The sequence below is a fragment of the Neodiprion fabricii genome, chromosome 2 (genome assembly GCF_021155785.1).
Source record: "Neodiprion fabricii isolate iyNeoFabr1 chromosome 2, iyNeoFabr1.1, whole genome shotgun sequence".
Lineage (NCBI taxonomy): Eukaryota > Metazoa > Arthropoda > Insecta > Hymenoptera > Diprionidae > Neodiprion > Neodiprion fabricii.
In genome coordinates this window covers 5255614-5273351 of record NC_060240.1, presented here as the reverse complement: position 1 = coordinate 5273351, position 17738 = coordinate 5255614, and the positions used below count along the sequence as shown (strand labels likewise).

At 35.8% G+C, this 17738-nt stretch overlaps 1 protein-coding gene across 3 annotated transcripts in view; it reads right to left on the bottom strand.

Moving 5' to 3' along the window:
* LOC124174599 (rho guanine nucleotide exchange factor 40-like) overlaps positions 1-17738 on the bottom strand; it is a 189445-nt gene that overhangs the window by 23087 nt on the left and 148620 nt on the right. The window lies entirely within an intron of this gene.

The window sequence follows — 17738 nt, the reverse complement described above, 5'->3', positions numbered from 1 at the left end:
GAAGGTATAAGGTAGTTACGTGCGGTACCCGTGATTAAAAATTTAGCAATAACATGTGTCTGCAGAAAAAAAAAATGTTATTTCAGCCGCATGGAATGTTTTTGGTAAATATTATGTTTTCGAGTGTGCTGAATCCAAAAATCACTTCCATTTCCCTCCCTCGTGTACGGTATTTTCACAAAATATGAGGGGTTTGCGTAAAAAAAGTGCAACAATAATTGAGAAACCACCGATTCGTTACAACGAATTAAACGATATATCTTGTAAAATTGAACAAACGATCGAAATGCATGAAATTTACTCGACATTCCGGGTTCGGTCTTTTTTCCCTACGAAACCTTTTCTTCTTTGCTTTTATACTTCTCCGAAGACGCTTCCGCTTTCCATTTTCTTTAAATGAGAGTAAGAAATGATTTTTGCGGAGGATTTTCAGAATCAAGAATAGGATACTAGATTTCGAGTTAAACGGGACTTTCACTCTAAACTCCAAACGAAACTGCAAACACGAGTTCGAGAAAAAAATCTGATTTGATGGAATTTTTTAAAATATTTTTTCTGTTTTCAGTGAGTAAAAACCTCTCAGAAATAGTATAAAAAAAAAGAAGCTGTGCAGTTTTTTTAGTTACAAACCTGTGTAATTATCGATTGAATTTGTAGAAAGTTTCTTCTAGCCTCTCAAACGCCTGTATAAGTATGTATAACAACAAATTCCCATTCCGCATTGCGAAATTACGTTCCGAGTTTGTCAGATTCACGCGGGTCACCCGCATAGTCCCAATTCAATAAGAATTTCCCGACGTAAGTCAAGCTTTGCGTAATTTCTCGTGCGGTCGTATCGACCGGCATAAATTTCCTCAGCGAATCGAGAAGCCCTCGTGTTTTAATTATCAACCAAAAATCAGGTCATTTTTAAAATTCTTTTCACAAAGTTATGTCCGTAATTAGATACCGTTAAATATCATTTTCTGGTTAAATCGCAACTCGCGTTAAATATTGAAACAATTTTCGTTTTTTTTTTTTTTTTCGTAAATCAAATTATAACTGTATATTTACAGACATAAATATTCAACGAACTATTTTCCACATTCCAATTAAACAAAGTAACGATTTAACGGAGACTATCGATACAATTATAATTATCAAGAAAATATATCGCGTTGTTTAATTTTATATATAATCGTAGGCGCGAACTGATTCGTTGCATGATATACATTTACAGTTGTAAGCGATACAAACAAACGTGTAGCAACAACGATTATTATCGTCGATTTTTACACCGTTTCAATAATCCTTCTTTTTTTCTTTTTTATTTCTCCAAATCACGTTTCTATCGAGGACGTTGTTTTATTTTTTACTAAAATACGCGTATTCGATCACCGTTTATTACAGTAATTGTATTTATTGCAGGAGATATAACAGCGGTGTATTTTTCACCCATTATATATTTTATTGCAACGAGTTGAGGGCTGTTATTATATTGATAAAATTGGTGACAAAATGGACTTAAAAAAAAAAAAAAAAAAAACCGATAGCCACAATCGATGGTCGTAATCAGTTATCCGTAACTCGTGCCTCGCATCTATTTACAATTGGCTAATATTACACGTATCGCGTGTATAGTTATATATAATTATATATGTATACACAATATACAATGTGTAAAGGAAGGCGCGTTTTGTCTACGAAAGATTAGCGAGAATGAGAATATAAGAATGAGAATAAGGACTTGAAGAGCCGCGCGAGTGACGACGATGCGAGGCGTGCGAAAATAGAGATACAAGGATATCTGTGTCAACGGAGCACTTACACAATTAGCGATCATTACGTGTCCACGCACCTTAAACTCGTTGATAAAGAACAATTTTTCATTTTCTCACAATCAAGGTCTGAGTAATTATTTCGGTCAGCGATTTTGCAAGATTCAAACTTTATTCAGGACTTTAGTCTTTGAAAGCAATAAAATCATTGTTCGTTTGAGTTAATTTTTTGAAACGATCTCGTTTCTTTTTATTTTTTTGGGTCAATGTTAAAACGGTATTTGATCGTGTTTCAACAGTTCAATCTTCACATTCGCGCAAATAAATCCGTAAGTTCGAGGAATAGAAAATTGAAACTCGATTTTAACGGTAAGAACCAGGGAGAAAAAACGGCGTTTACAATCTTTTAGCACAGAGAATGAACGGATGACGATTTGGATGTTATAATCGAATTGCATAAGGCATGGCTAATCGAGGATTTTGATTCTCTCCAAACCCATAAAGGACATCCTAAACCGCGGATGAAAAAAAAGTTGAGCAAACGATAAATAATGGAATAGAAAATAAGGAATAAGTAAAAATCTAACAATGTTTGAACGAGAATTTGTCAGAGTGCGGTGACGAATAAGAGATCGTCAGCTTTCACGCTGGGCAAATATACTCCGATGTTGTGTACGTTTCGATTTCGCATTAGCTAATCGCGCCAATCTCGTAATGCTCGTGTCGCATTTGCGGATGTGTTTGTTACACATGTTTGGTTTCTGGCCTGAATTCCATTCCATTCAACGATTTTCTCACCTGATGATGTCTCTTTGGCCGCTCTTTGGCGAGCCTCGTATTACGGCACAGTTTCTGCACAGAGAACGATCGCTATTATTTGCTTGAGGCGGAGTTGAAACTCCGAATTTGAAAAGTTCCGAAAGCGCTGAATACAGATTTTTTTTTTTTTTTTTTTTTGGTGGCGAAACTTAAAGTAAAGAAATCGAACTTCGACGATCACATCAAAGTTGGGCAATGGTCCGAAAAAGTCAGAGTTCCGAAAATGCGAAAACTTAAAAATTTCAAATGTCTCGGTAAAATTGATCTTTCTGTATTTTGGATTTTGATATTTTTACGTTCGGAATCCTGGTAATTTGATTTTCAGTTTTTTTTTTAAATTTTTTACACCCACTCGTGGAGTAAACTACGCTGTGCGAGTATATTTCAATTTTTGGAATTTCACTCCGTTGAAACTTTATTCATAATTTTTCTCTCTCGGAACTTTGCTCTACCGTAACTTGAATTCTCATAATCTTGCATTTCGGAACTTTGACCCGCGTCGGTTTTCCGACCGTTCGAAACATTGCCGTTTCATCAAAATTTCATTCCTCCACTTCAAGCTTCGCCAGCAAATAACTCTGAATTAGACGACTTCGGAGCTTTTCAAATTCGGAACTCGAACCCCGCCCTATTTCCGTTACAGGTGAAACGTACGCCGAGAGAATGCTAGGATGTAGTTGACGACGTATTTGGGTTGACCGAAACACGTATATCCCATTGACTTTCTATCCCTAATTGAATGCAGAGACAATCAGACTGTAGAGTTAGCCGAGTGATATTTTCACCGAACCTCGTCATCGTCCTCGGGAAATCAATTATCCGAACACGCCGTTGCACCTTGATAAATACGTTTACATACACAGCTATACGTTGTACAAAATTTACGCGACGCTGGTTGTAGAAAACTCTTATAATAATACAGCTAGTTTTGCTTGAAAGATTCCAAGACTTTTGCGAAGAGACCTCGTTTCATCGAAGTTACAACGCAACTGTATTTTTTATATTTTATTTTGTATTATATTGAAGTAAAACGATCTATTGGCCAAAATATATATATATATATATATATATATATATTAAAAAAAAAAAAAGAAAGTCGTCTCAATCTCCCCTTCAAAGCAAAGTTTGTACACTTTTTTGCCGAAACAATTCTAATCAAAATTTTATGCATTAATGGGAACGAAACAGACCAACTCGTCTGTCACATCGCTAGAACTTTTTTTGGATACTATAGTGCAAAATAAGTTTCGAAAGGCTTAAATTATACGAAAAAAATATGATCAAGATATTACAAATGCGAGAGAACGAAACCCAACATTTCGAATAGGTGGAGGCGTCATTTTACGAGATGTCGAGATAAGGAGACGCGGGTATATCGGCTTACGAAAAAAACCTTCTTATGCTAAAACGCGTCGCGTTTGTCGACAAGAATGAAATAAAATATACCGATATATACCTACGTACAACGCCTATGAAGCTATTTCTTCTCGGTTATTATAACAGTGACGTCAACGCGGTGTGATTTAAATCTACATAGGTATGCAAATTTCCACTCGCACAAGAAACCAGTCTCTCCTTCTCTTTCTCTCTCCTCGAACGTGAGACGCAGATTCCGATAACTTCGAGTCTCTCTTGTTACCTCTGAGCAATGCGTAATGAAAATCGGACCACATCACTTTTGGTGTGGACAAAATTTAAACAAAATTTTACCTCGTCTCTCGTCTTCGATGTTGTTTTTTTCTTATTCATTTATTTATTTTTTCTCCAACATATGTCGCGTTCCGAATGCAAAAGAGTCAACGAACTTGAGTGCGAATCGTCTGGACCGTCCGAATCAAAAGTTATCAAAGAAAGGTGAACGTTTAAACAATCTTCAGCAAGGTTACTCGAGTCAATTACGGTGAAAATACGTGAGAAACAACATCTTTATCTATTTTCAAATTCTCTAAACATTCAATCGTTATTATTGCGTTATTCGAATCAATTTAAATTAATTTCTGTTACGTGGTAGGAACGTCTCGTTTCATTCGTGTTAACCGTCATTGTGGGGATATAAAATTGCTGGAATATTTTTAAAAACAGTCATCTCTCTTCTCCTCATATCTTTGATTCAGACGATCCGGCCGATTCATCCTTAACACACGTATGGTTGTTTTTTTTTTCATACGCTATCGAGACGACACGAAATTCTCAGCACCGTTGTTTATAATGGGTTTTTTTTTGATGCAAGAGGAACGATTATACGGGTAGACATGTCACATATGCGTTAATGGTAAAACAACAAACAACTATAAAAAAAAAAAAAAAAAAAAAAAATTAAATCGAATGAATAAAAAATTCTTTTAAATTAATTAGCGACTTCACTCGGTTGCACGTGATTTTTTAATTTCGGTCGCTTTAGCGCCCTTTCGCGTGTCATCATCATCATCATCATCATCATCATCATGATAATCATCATCGTACTCACGATGGCGGGAATGACGCAACGTTTCATGTGTATATGAATATATACCTGTATATATATATTTACCTAGGTATAAACGTACGCATTCCACAGGAGAAGGCGTCGCGTATATATAAGCTTGGCGTCGCCGCTGCATTCACAAGCTCTTCAAGGTTTTAAATATAGCCAGAAAACGGAGAGTTTGTAAGAAAGATCACGGGCGTAAATAATCCCTCCATACCTCTGCACGTAGAAACGCAGAGACGAACGGACGTTAAGATATAGGACGGATAAACCATTCGAAGCTCGTGTAGCCAATTAAATAATAGAATAAACAACTCCCGGCCCAAAGATTCATCTCGCGGTTAGCTTCTACTGTTATAACAAGCTATGACGTACGTACCTATACGCGTACGCATGTATAATAATATAAAATTGATATCAAGAATCTTAATTTTTCTTCAACTACAAAATAATCCTATGTATTGGAGATTTTCTTTCTTTTCCTTTTTTTTTTTTTTTAAATAATTTTAGCCAACTACGTAACTAAAAATTCGCGATTAGGTACGACAACCTCAACGTCAATTTCTCGATCTATTGCTCAAAATTTTGAACAGAATGCTTTACGCTTCCTGACTTTCTTTACTTTCTTACCTAATATTCGTTAATAGTTAGATTTTAGATAAGAACAATCGAGTATTTATTACCCACCGACAAGTTTATCGGTTGTAATTTATAACGATTGTACGCGTCGGTATTTTTATTTTATTATTATTTTTTTTTTTTTTTCATCAACTATGCGTCCAACCGACTAGCTCGAGAAAATATCTCGAGCAGAGCTTCAAGCAATTTGTACACGATTAATTAGTAAACAAACGACGTTGTTGATAACGAAAAAGTTTTTACAGTAATAATTTAGTATTCAAGTTTTTTTTCCTCATCTCTGCGACGACTTGTTTTATCGGTTATATTAGCTTACGCAAATTTGATAGAAAAAGACCGTATAAATTTCTAACGACATAATTTTACACGGAATATTCTCGAAAAAGACTCGCGGATATTAAATATTTTTCTCGACGACGAGAAAAAAAAAAAACAAAAAAAAAAAAAAAAACAAGCCATCGTAGAACAAAATCGAAGAAAGCAATCGGATTTAAAAAAAATTTCAAACTATTATATCGAAACAAAAACCATATGTCCATATCTTAGTTAACAATCTTGCAGTTATTTTTACTACGCCCATCTACATTTTACGGCAAACAACGTTCAATTCACCTCATAATTATTAGCAATAGCGTGAATTTGATTAATACTTAATGAAGCGACTGTCTCTTTTTAAAACACAGTCCTCCACTCGCCAACCTCATTTCTCAGTTCAACTCAAGGTTTAATCCAATCCGACTAAATTCCGTTGCACCGTTGCGATATTTCTTTTCTTTATTTTTTTTTTTTTTTTTTTTAATTATAATCATCACTCGATAGAAACGTGGCAAAAAAAAAAAAAAAAGAAAAAAAAAAGAAAAACTCCAAATACGAACTCACTTGATAAAGTCTGGGAACGGACGCGGATCTCCCGGCGATTTTACGTCGTCGAAGAAGTCTCGCGCGTTCCCTGTCCCTCCTTGTCGCCCGTTCGTCCTGTCGAGCGATGATTCCACCCTGAGTCCTCGGCGTCTGATCGAGATTCCTTACGCGAAGCAGGACGCATCCGGAGTCCTCGTCTACGCCGGCTACGCCGCTGGACCGCATCGCTTCGACTTTCTCGGCTATGCCGGAAGCGGGCAAAGGATAATGGCAGGACGAGGAAATATGGAGCGGATCCTTCGGTATCTCGAGAGAATTGGAACGCCTCACAACCGTCTCGCCAATTCGGCGGATCGAGGGAGGTGCGGAAAAACTGTTTCGAGCATCGCGCTTTGCGATTTGCGGATTGCTTTTCGAATATTCCTGCCGTCGTTTTTCCTCCTCTTCGTCGTCTTCCTCTTCCTCCTCCTCCTCCCCCTCCTCTTCTTCTTCGTCTTCTTCTTCTTCTTCTTCGCGTCGACGATCGCGGCTGACTGAATCGACGCAACGCCTTACGGCTATCAGTCGACAGCCGTTGGCACTGCTCCCAGCAGCTTCCTCTTCGGTAACCAGCATCCGAAATAGACGAAATTTGACGTCATTCAAAAAAAAAAAAAAAAAGCCCGAAACCAATCCCCTGCACGTGCTTTTTTCTTTTCAACGGCTTGAAATTTTTCAACTCCGTGTACGATACGATAAATAGTCCAACTTTCTTTACTAATTGCTCTACTCTTCTACGATTCGATGCGGATCACTTATCCTCGCTGCCTAAGACAGATAAAACATCGTTCGTTTTCTTCAGGGTCTGCCGGGTTATCGCAATTTTTTTTTTTTTGTTTTTTAAACAACCTCACGACGACCGCTGTCGTTCGATTCTTGCTCAATACCAAACTCGCGCACGTCGCTTTAGTGTCATAAGAAGGAAAGAAAAAAAAAAAGAAAAGAAAAGAAAAAAAAGTTACAGCACCACCCGAATCCAATAACTACGTAAAATCCGCACTTTGAACGAAAGCGACAACTGCCGATATTTTCAAACTCATTTGTTCAAACATCATACATTAACGATCACAAATCAATCACTGCGCGATATCGAACGATTACGACGACGATACGTGTGTTCGAAGAAAGGATGAGAGAAAATGGTTGGATAAAATAATGGCACACAATTTCAGAATCCTGAACCAGGAGCTGATCCTTTTTTTCAATTGACTCGAGAAAAGGAGCAAAATGGGGTCCAGGTAGCCGATGGAATCTCGGCAGCAGCGGCAGCGTCACTTGCGTAGGTCGGGGATTTTCGGCAACGGGAATGTAAACGCGAAGCGAGCAAAGCGAGCGAACGGCCTGCGCGCGAGCCGTTGCCCTACTGAGTAGAGTTTAGTTGTGAGCAAGGCTGGATTCCACTCTCGCTATCCGGCCAGCCAGCCTTCGAGTGCCATGCGTGGCGTCGCGACGCCCCCTCCGTTTGTATATCCTGGCCAATCGGTATACGGAGTGTCGTAGAAATTACGAGACTGACAATGAATCGCGTGCGATGCTCGACGAAGATTGAAAAAGTTCTGAGGTTCGAGTTATCGACGTTGTTGCAAAAAAAAAAGAAGAAAAAAAAACGACAGAAATACGATTTTCTTAACTTTACAATGATTTTTTTATGATTCTAGGGAGAAAATTTCTCTAGATTGATTCACCCCGGACAAAAAAAAAAAGAAGTTTTTTTGACGATACCTGTTTTACTCAATTTTTCTAGTTACTGTAAAAAATGAAATTTTTTCTCAGTGTACGATCACCGGAATCGATTCCCCTCGAAAAAAAATTTTTAATTTCATTAGTTTTTTTCGCACACTTGGTATGTTTGTTCATTATTTATTATCCTAGAGGTTTTTATTAGCCGGGGAAAATTATACGGGAAGATTTTTCCCGGAAAATTAAGTCCGGGAAAATTTTGTTCGGAGACATATAGACCGGAAACTCGATTTTTTGGAAACTAATAATTCGAATTATGAGTGTGTTTTGTTTTATTACGGTTTGCCGAATTTCAGAAAATTCCAAAATTGCTTAATAACGGTTTTTACTCGGCATGAATCGTTACTAAGTTCAGTATGATGAAAATTTGACGTTCGATCTGCATTTCGTTCTTTCAAAAAATTTTGTCCCACAAACTTTGTAATTATACATGATTCCTCCTCTCTCTAACTGTATGTTTCATATCTTTTCGTCAAGCTCCGTTTTTTTTTTTTTTTTTTTGTACTCCCCAAAGAAGAATGTAAGTCGTTATATCGTCACTTCGAAAATTAAACCTTTGATCAATTACAGCGTCTCAAACAATGCGGTTATTTGTATCTTAGATCCGATTAGATTTTCGTCAAAATTTACTGAACTCGTGCAGATTTCATGATCGAAAATATATCGATTCTTCGTACGACGGTAAGTCAAAAACCGATGAATCGATTTAGACGAATCTAGTTACTTCGGTTTCGTCTACCTTAGATCTTGGTCAGATTTATAGTTATTTAGCGAAATTGTAAAATTCTCTTTTTGTACACTTTTTCAAATAACTTAAAACAAGTCTTCATTTTTTTCTGCTCGTTTCATTTCTATTCGAGGATTAATTCAATTTCTACTACAATTTCCTGTATTATACCTACCGATTTTTGGATCGTGAGATCTGTTTATTTTCTTTTCATCTAACTTTCAGTTAACTCGAAGGTGTGAAATCGAATTTAATCGCTCGCCTTAGGTTACTGGAAATTACCGATAGCTATACGTGCACCCAAGTTCTGCGAGCTTGGAAAGTCGATCGTTCAGTTTTCGCGATATACATCTAATCGACACACGCGTGTATATATATATGTGTATATATATATATATTATACCACGTGAAACGATCGTTACAGTTGCCGGTGAAGGCGTTCACTTCCTTCGCGGTCAGTCCACAACTCTCGAGTTTATTATTACAGTAGATATTTATTGTATACCAACGTAGATCTAACGTGTTTCGCAAGAAGCGTGCAAATTATTCTCGGAGACTCGATTCTTACAGTCTTCGATATTATAAATTTTGAATAGTTAATATTATTATAAGAGAGACGGAGAAAATCAAGGAGAGTTAAAGAAAGAAAGGGGAAAAAAAAAAAAAAAGGGAATATATTAAATCAGTACCGCCAATTTTCTTGTTCTTTTTATTTTCAAATTTGTCCGCAACTGTAAAAATGTATTTCAAACGCGTATTGTAATCTCTAATTTTGCGCACTTAATCGATTAACGGCATATTCGGCAGACGGTAATTACACCAATTGTACACGCAGAGAGATAATCGATGGGTTTTTAAAACCTCGGTCGAAAATCGTTACGTTGACAGGAAACAACCGTTGGGTAGTTAGAAGAAACCGATTGTACATTGCATACCTGTACCTATATCGTGTATTACATACACGTCGTTTTCTTCAAATACCGAAAATCACGTAACGGTTAACGTTTTGCAGCAATTTTTCCTATCAACGTTGGAATGAAAGGAAGAAATGAAGAAAAAAATAAAAAATAAAAGAAAAAATAAACAATCATACATCGATGACAATCACGTTGTAATACCTGTAATATCTATTACCGAGGTTCGGTGAAAGTTTTCTTTTATTATTATCCGGTTAAATACCTAAAGCGATATATTGCATTCATTGAATATTACCGACAGTTGAGTAACAGGTGATATTGTTACACGATAGAAGAATTGCGTGAGACACGCGATGATTTTTCCGAATGCGGAAGAGTTCGGTTGCTAATTTAAAAGTTAAAAAACTTTTCATTCAAATTAAATTCACAACGATCTTATCATCCGAACTGAACACTTCGATTTTCGAAAATTGAAAATGGACGCGTATGCGAGACCGATATTGGGATACGTAAATTTTCGTAAATTTCAACTCGAATTAGAACAAAAGGATCGTGTAAAGGAATTTAATAATCAACGGTAAATCGGTAAAACCGACCATAAATTATCCGATTCCCACAGTTTTCGGTTAATTTTCAAAACTGAAGTATCTGATCGTTCGAATAACCAACGACGTAAATTTCAACGACGATTATTTATCTCCATCTCTGTAACAGCTATTTCAAACCCACTCGTCGGTTTGTACAGATCATCGCAGGAACCAAAACCATGTTAACTAATTACCTACTACGGTCAGGTTAAACCTAGGCTAAATATGCGCAGCGAAAATTACGATGCCCGCTTAAAATAAGGCAGGGAGGTGTATAAAATTTCGAACTTCTTGAAAGTTTCTTGAACCTGCATTGCTATCGGTATATATAAGAGGAATAAATATATATATATATATATATATATATATAGACACAGAAGAAGAAAATGAGAATTGTATTAAACAATAATTAGGAAAGGTCATTTGTCAGAGTCGATAATCGATCCAAACGTCAGGGAAAAAAACTAACATCAAGATTTATACATCTATCGCACGTATAGTTTCAAGGCAAGTTTTTTATCCGCATTTACGCCGTCGATTAACAATCAAGAAAAAAAGGTTTCGCCTTTAGCGAATATGTGTTGTTTCTTGTTTTTTCCTTTTTTTTTTCTTTGCCGTTGTTATTAACGGGATCGAATTAAACATTCCTGAAAGGTTATCGAATTTACGAGTCTCGTTGTATTTCCGACAACGTTAATTGAAAATGAATTTGGTACAAAATAACTTTGATGCTAGACTTTTTTTTTTGTTTTTTTTTTCCACTATTTATAAGTGTCGGACGGATAATTTGAAAAGGGTATAAATTTCACACATGGATTATTATTCTGTCTATAATACTGTAATAAGAAGGAATGTTGCGCGTAAGATTACGTAAATATCAGGTAAGAAAAATGACTGAAAGAGAGAAAAAAAAAAAAAAGAAATAAATAAATAAAATGAATTAAATCCGTCGTGTTGCTCGCCTTTCAAATTCTTCTCTTTACGCCGCTGGCTAAAAAATCACGTTCGATCATACATATACGTATATATATATATGTACCAACATGTATATGTATAGGGTGAATTATGGTTTGAATAAAGGCAATTATTAGACAATATAAAAGGAGAATCGAAGACGGGTGAATGAGGGGGGGGGAAAAAAAAGATAATTAAAAAAATAAACGAGCGAATTAGAAGGAGCAACGAGATCACAGTGAAGAAAAATCAATAAGGAACGTGATCCAAGGATGCTGAAAGTGTGCGTCGATATTATACAGACACGCAAACACCTTCGTTATTCTGCACCAACCGGCCATCGTCGCATTCCGCACAGTTTTGATCACGTTCACTCGCTGACCTATAACTACCAGCAACCTGTTTTCTCACACGCGCGTGCCTACGTATACATATGTGTGTATATACATACATACATATATATATATATATTATAATACTATATCGAGTGTGCAATTTTGCATGACATGCGGCGGCGTGAAATCGCGACTCTGACAATGAGCAAAAACGAATCACGGATCTTTTGATATATTTTTTTTTTCTCTGAACCGATCATCGTAAAAAATGAAAATAGTTAAGGACCGAGCGGTAACCGGAATTAAAAACTTCTTTCAGCGTTGCTTCAAAATCTCATATGAAATTTGTCGAATTCTTCAACGATGTCGTGTGCGGCAAGGTTTTTTTACACTCGTGCATACATGTGTATATATATATATATATATATATATATATATATATATATATATATATATACGTTTTTTTCACAATTTTCATATTTTTTCTTCATTTTTCATTCATCATAGTAAAACCGGTTTGCAATAAAGATCGCAAAAAAGGCGAAACTTTAAAACAAGCTCGCAGCTCCTCAATTATCGTACAGGTACGGTTAAAGAGTTATACGATTTTCTGAAAGTTCGTTAAAAACAAACCATCTTATCAAATTATAAAGAATAATAATTTCATAACTAACCAGCAAGAAGAAGAAGAATTGCTGCGTCAGTTGCAAAATATTTTCACGATTAATCCTGCCGTTAATCTTGGTCAACTAATACTATATGTATAATATAGTAATACTAAATGTAATACTAAACTAATAACTCGTCGAGCTTTGTCGATAATTGTATATCACACTAATTATCAAAGGTCAAACGACCAATTAAACTGAGATTACGATGCTGGATCGTAGACGATAATTGCGACGTTTTTTTTTTAACGATACAAAAATGGAGAATCTAGGTACGAGGTTCAAGATTACATTCGATTCTCCTTCGCAGTTTCAAAGATCATCACCGTAGTCACCGAGAACTGAGAGAACAACGCGTTAGCGAAATAAGAAAAGCGACGAGATGGAGAATCAGCAAAATTCAATTTTGCATAATCGCATTCGCGATAATCCAGAGTCACGTTTCCACCGTGTTTACAGTCTCCTCTCTCTCTGTCCTCGGCACGTAAATTACGTCCCTCTTCTCAAGTTCTCGATTCGCGATTAATACAAGATTATACCGGATAAGAAGAAGAAGAAGAAGAAGAAGAAGAAGAAGAAGAAAAGGAATGTCTAAGAATAGTAAGAAAATTTTTCAACTTGACAGTTTTTTGTCGAGATAATTATTAATTTACCCAACTTTTCGCCGATCTTCTTCTTCAGTTTCTTTTTCTTTCTGTTTTTTTTTTGTTGTTCGTACAATAACACGCATCGGTTACAGTGTTATACCAAATTCCACAGAGTCGATGAACCCGCGATTCATGCAGCTCGTGTGCAGCAGCTACAACATCGTGCTTTTTATAATAACCTAAATTTACACCGAAACGAGTTACGTTCAAGTAATGTTAAAATTTTTTTTATAATATTTACACTACCAAACTGCGCTATTAAATCTCGATGCAGACTAAATCTTCCGTCCTTCTCTTCTTCTATCACTAATTTAGCCATACATTATTCGTCCGCTAACGCAAGTTTCACTCTCTTCCGTGTGTTGCGACGTTTGTTAAAAAGAAACACAAATCTCTATTTCTTTCGTCTTATCTCGTTATGTTAAAGCTAATTTTAAACAGCTCCGCTCGCTTATACTTATAACCGCTGTATCAAAGAATTTCTGATTCAAATACACGCAACGTTCTTCAAATTTCTTTCTGTAGGAACAATTCGACCTGAGATACAAAAATTTCTCACTTTAAGTTAACTTTTTCATATATATATATATATCAAAAAATTTAAAATATCGTTCGAAATAATGAAAAAAAAAAAATGGTATCCAAGTTTCAGCTCTTAATATTAATACTTAGAGATTCCTCATCGCGATTTTTTGTTTCACATTTCAATGACGTGTGACCTTTTTTTTTTTTTTTTTAAACTTTGACCTTAAATAACTTTTGAAAGAGTAGATTTATCATAAAATGTGAAGAGACCGTTTTTGTAGACCGTCAATTCCCTGCAAAAATGCGTTCTGGTTTTATGAATCGACCAATACGTCGACGAGTTATAAAATTCCAAAGTTCGAAGCAAATTTTTCCCACGTTATTTAAACGAGAAGTAGAAAATCGCGATTGGGCAACTTTAAATATTAATATTAAGAGCTGAAACTTGGACAGCATTTTTATTTCGTCATTTCGAACAATATTTTCGACTTGAATTTTGACAATCCGACATGCACAATATATTATATTATACAAATATTCCCACACGCATGTACAAAACAGTGTGATATTCGTAGTTGCTCGAATGATAGTTGAATATTTGCATATAAGCGGAATTAGCCTGCGGATTCTGCGCAATATCTGCGAGCACCGCGTATCTTGTAGGATATGATATAAACCCAGATTACAACGATCGTAAAAGACTTTCCTCTCAGCTCCGCCATTGTGCACTACAATGCATCCTGTAATGCAGGTACCCACCTATACGAGTTTGATTACGCGCATGCGGCTTGTTATTGTTCGTGCTTAATGAAGCCGTTAATCACGCAACCTGCGAGGAGCGGAAAGCATCTCAAGAACGCTGATGTAAGATAACGATCGGTATTTTATACAGGAATTTATTCTCCCTGCTTCGAGTGTTCCGTTTCCGGCTTTTTTTTTTCTTTTTTTCCTCCTCCACACCCCGATGTATAAAAAATGGGACCAATTCGGAAATAATGGAAAAACGAAAACTTGGGAATTACAGTGTCGTTATTAATTATCTTAACATGAAATAACAATTCCACCGTAATATAAAGTGTTTTTGTTTTTCTTTCTTCAAAATCATTGCGCCTGATCAAAAAACGTGGTTATAGTAAATTTTGTTCCCAATTTCCTGTTACAAAATAAATTTTTTTCTTTCCGATCGTTTTTTCTTCACAATTTTCGTTCTATATCGTTATTTTATTTGGTTTATGTTTTGTACACCGTTGAATAATCGACGTTGCCGGTGAACGGGAAACATTGAGTTCCGGCGTTAATTTCGTTAGTGTCAAAACCGTCGTAATATTTGAAAATATTATCAGGACAAATGACGAAATCATTATTATATTATAACAAACCATACTTTCGAATCCGGCAAATTGTCCCGTTGCCTTTTTGGCATCGAGTTGTGCTTACGTGACCAGTTTTTACTTGATCACCGTGTATATTTTACGCTCAAACCATATATACGCTTCATTTTTCACACTGTATGACCTGCTGTACAAATACCTCAAAAGGAAAACGCGCGTTTCATTTATTTCCATGCGGGCTTGAAGCTTTTTGTAATACAGGTCGACGTATCCTAGATTATACGTACGTGTGTATACGATGTGATACGACCGGAGCGTTTTAATTGTTAATTAATACGGTATTGAAAAAAGTAAAAAAGGGAATTATTCGCACCTACTTTCTAATTTACTGGAATTATACGCGGCAGACGATGGAAAATTACTGCGATACGATTTGTGACAGAAATATTGAAGATTGATAACGTATAATTTGGAAAAATACCAGGTGTCACTACGATTAAGTGTCGAATATGTATTTTTCTTAAATTCAGATCAAAGTTCGTCTAAGTTTGTAACTGATCATGATAATCCGGATGCGATTAAATAAGCATAATCCTAATGAAGTTCGTTAAAATCTCAGGGAATTCGGCTGAATCACGGCTCGACTCGTCGGGATTAATTGTGAAAAGATTTTCTGTACAACCACATCGGAAAATCGTTTCGAGTTTTTATTTTTTACCAAAATCGAAAAATATAATTTTAGGTAGAAAATGAAAATTAGTTTTCTAGTACCCGTTACTATTCTTTCTCATTACGATCACCGTTGCTAGATTTTCTTGCAACCGTTGCGAAAATTTAACGTTCGTGCAAGAATAAATTGACGTTGAAGCCTTGTTTAACTAAAAAATTAGACTAAACCTCAGAAACTGATTTCGCGTCGCAACAACCAAAAAAGGATCGACGATAACGCAAAATGTTTAGGCGTACCTCGTTTTTCGCAATTCCAACAATATTCAAACATTTTTTTTAACGTTTGACTCAATTTTTCTAGTTACTGTAACAAATGAAATTTTTCTCAATCTACGCGAGCAATGGCGAAATTTCAAATTGGCACAAGGCGGTTATGCTTGTTACCCGAAGCATATGCACACATGCACTTGTTGCAAGCATAAAGAAAAATTATCTTGTCTGACTTTCCTTTGTAATTGCTCTCCACGCGTATATAACACTGGCGTAACTTTCTTACATAATTCTCGCCTCACGCTGCAGAGTTCCCGGATATAAAAACGTCGATTCAAAAATTAGAAATTAGTGAAAATCAATGAAAACCACCTTGTACGAAACACGATATTATTTATGATCTTCTCGCTGAATCTGAACCGTAAAGACACGGTTTATTTATCATCAATTTATTCGTATGAAAATTACAGTCCGCACCTGTAGAATTACTTTTGACACTCTGCACGCATGCAGTGGATTAAGAAACGAGTAAAAAAAAGTTGCAGAGCTCCTCTATATATATATATACAGGTATAAACGAAGTGTTAACGACCCTTGACGTTTGCAGCGTAAAATATATATATATATATATATATATATATATATATATATATATATATATATATATATATATAGACGTACGTAACGTTGCGATAAATCGCGTTTTACACACGGGAGGCATGACGAGAGGTTTTAATGCGACATTGGAGTGAAGAAACCGCGGAGGTTCAAAAGTACCGAACGGCTAATTATTAATCCCGATCAATTAATTAAATGCGGTAATGTCGTTCAAAGAGGCCATTGGGTCACTGAATCGGCACACCTTTAGCAATGCAGTCGATGGCTCCGGTTTCGAAGAGGTTCGTAATTACGTAGCGATTATAAATGTAAATCATTCAAACCCGCGTATTCGTTTGTTCGAACCATCGTTCGTCGACATTTTTACTTTGGAAATAACGATTTTTCATCTCGATATGAGATAAAAACTATATTTCATCTCTGGCATAAGTAAGAAGAAGTTGTTTTATTTTCAACAAATGATTTGAGCAGTTCAAAACGTGAAATGTCAAACTACATATGTATGAGATTTTGGAAACTACCGAAATAAATTTATTCTTTCACTTTTTTTTTCTTTGTTTTTTTCAAAATCAATCAACGCATCTCTCCGCAGAGAAGTTTGAAAGCGATGTTATAAAACGACGATGTAATTATCCTGTCTGTGAATTGCACAATAAAGTGAAGGCGTGAATGGAAAAAAAGATGTGGATTCATTAGCGTTGTACGGTTAATAAGTTCGTCTTATTCAACGATCCAAGTTTTTCAATAAATAATAATAACGATAATAATAGCAATCTGAAGGAACATAATTCAGCGGGGAAAAAATCGGTCAAAAAGTAAAGAGCTTCGAAACAAATAGTAAAATTCCCGGGAATAACTCTACGTCGAAAAAATAAAAAAAAAAACAAAAGGAACCATTTATGTACATTTATAAAATTTTTCTCGCACGTTAATTCCGGTAATAGAATAAAATATGAACGTAAGAATTTTCCCGAGTCTGTGGAAACAACGATTTGTAAAAAAGATACAAAAGAATCGTCGATGCCTTACGAAGGTAGCATGTAAAGTGGAATAGCCCCCCCCCCCCCCCCCCCCCCCCCGATAAGGAGTTATATAAAGGCTATTTCTATTACGTAGATAAGCTAATTCGATACTTAATTGAAAAAGTCGAAAAGTAAGTAAGCTCGCA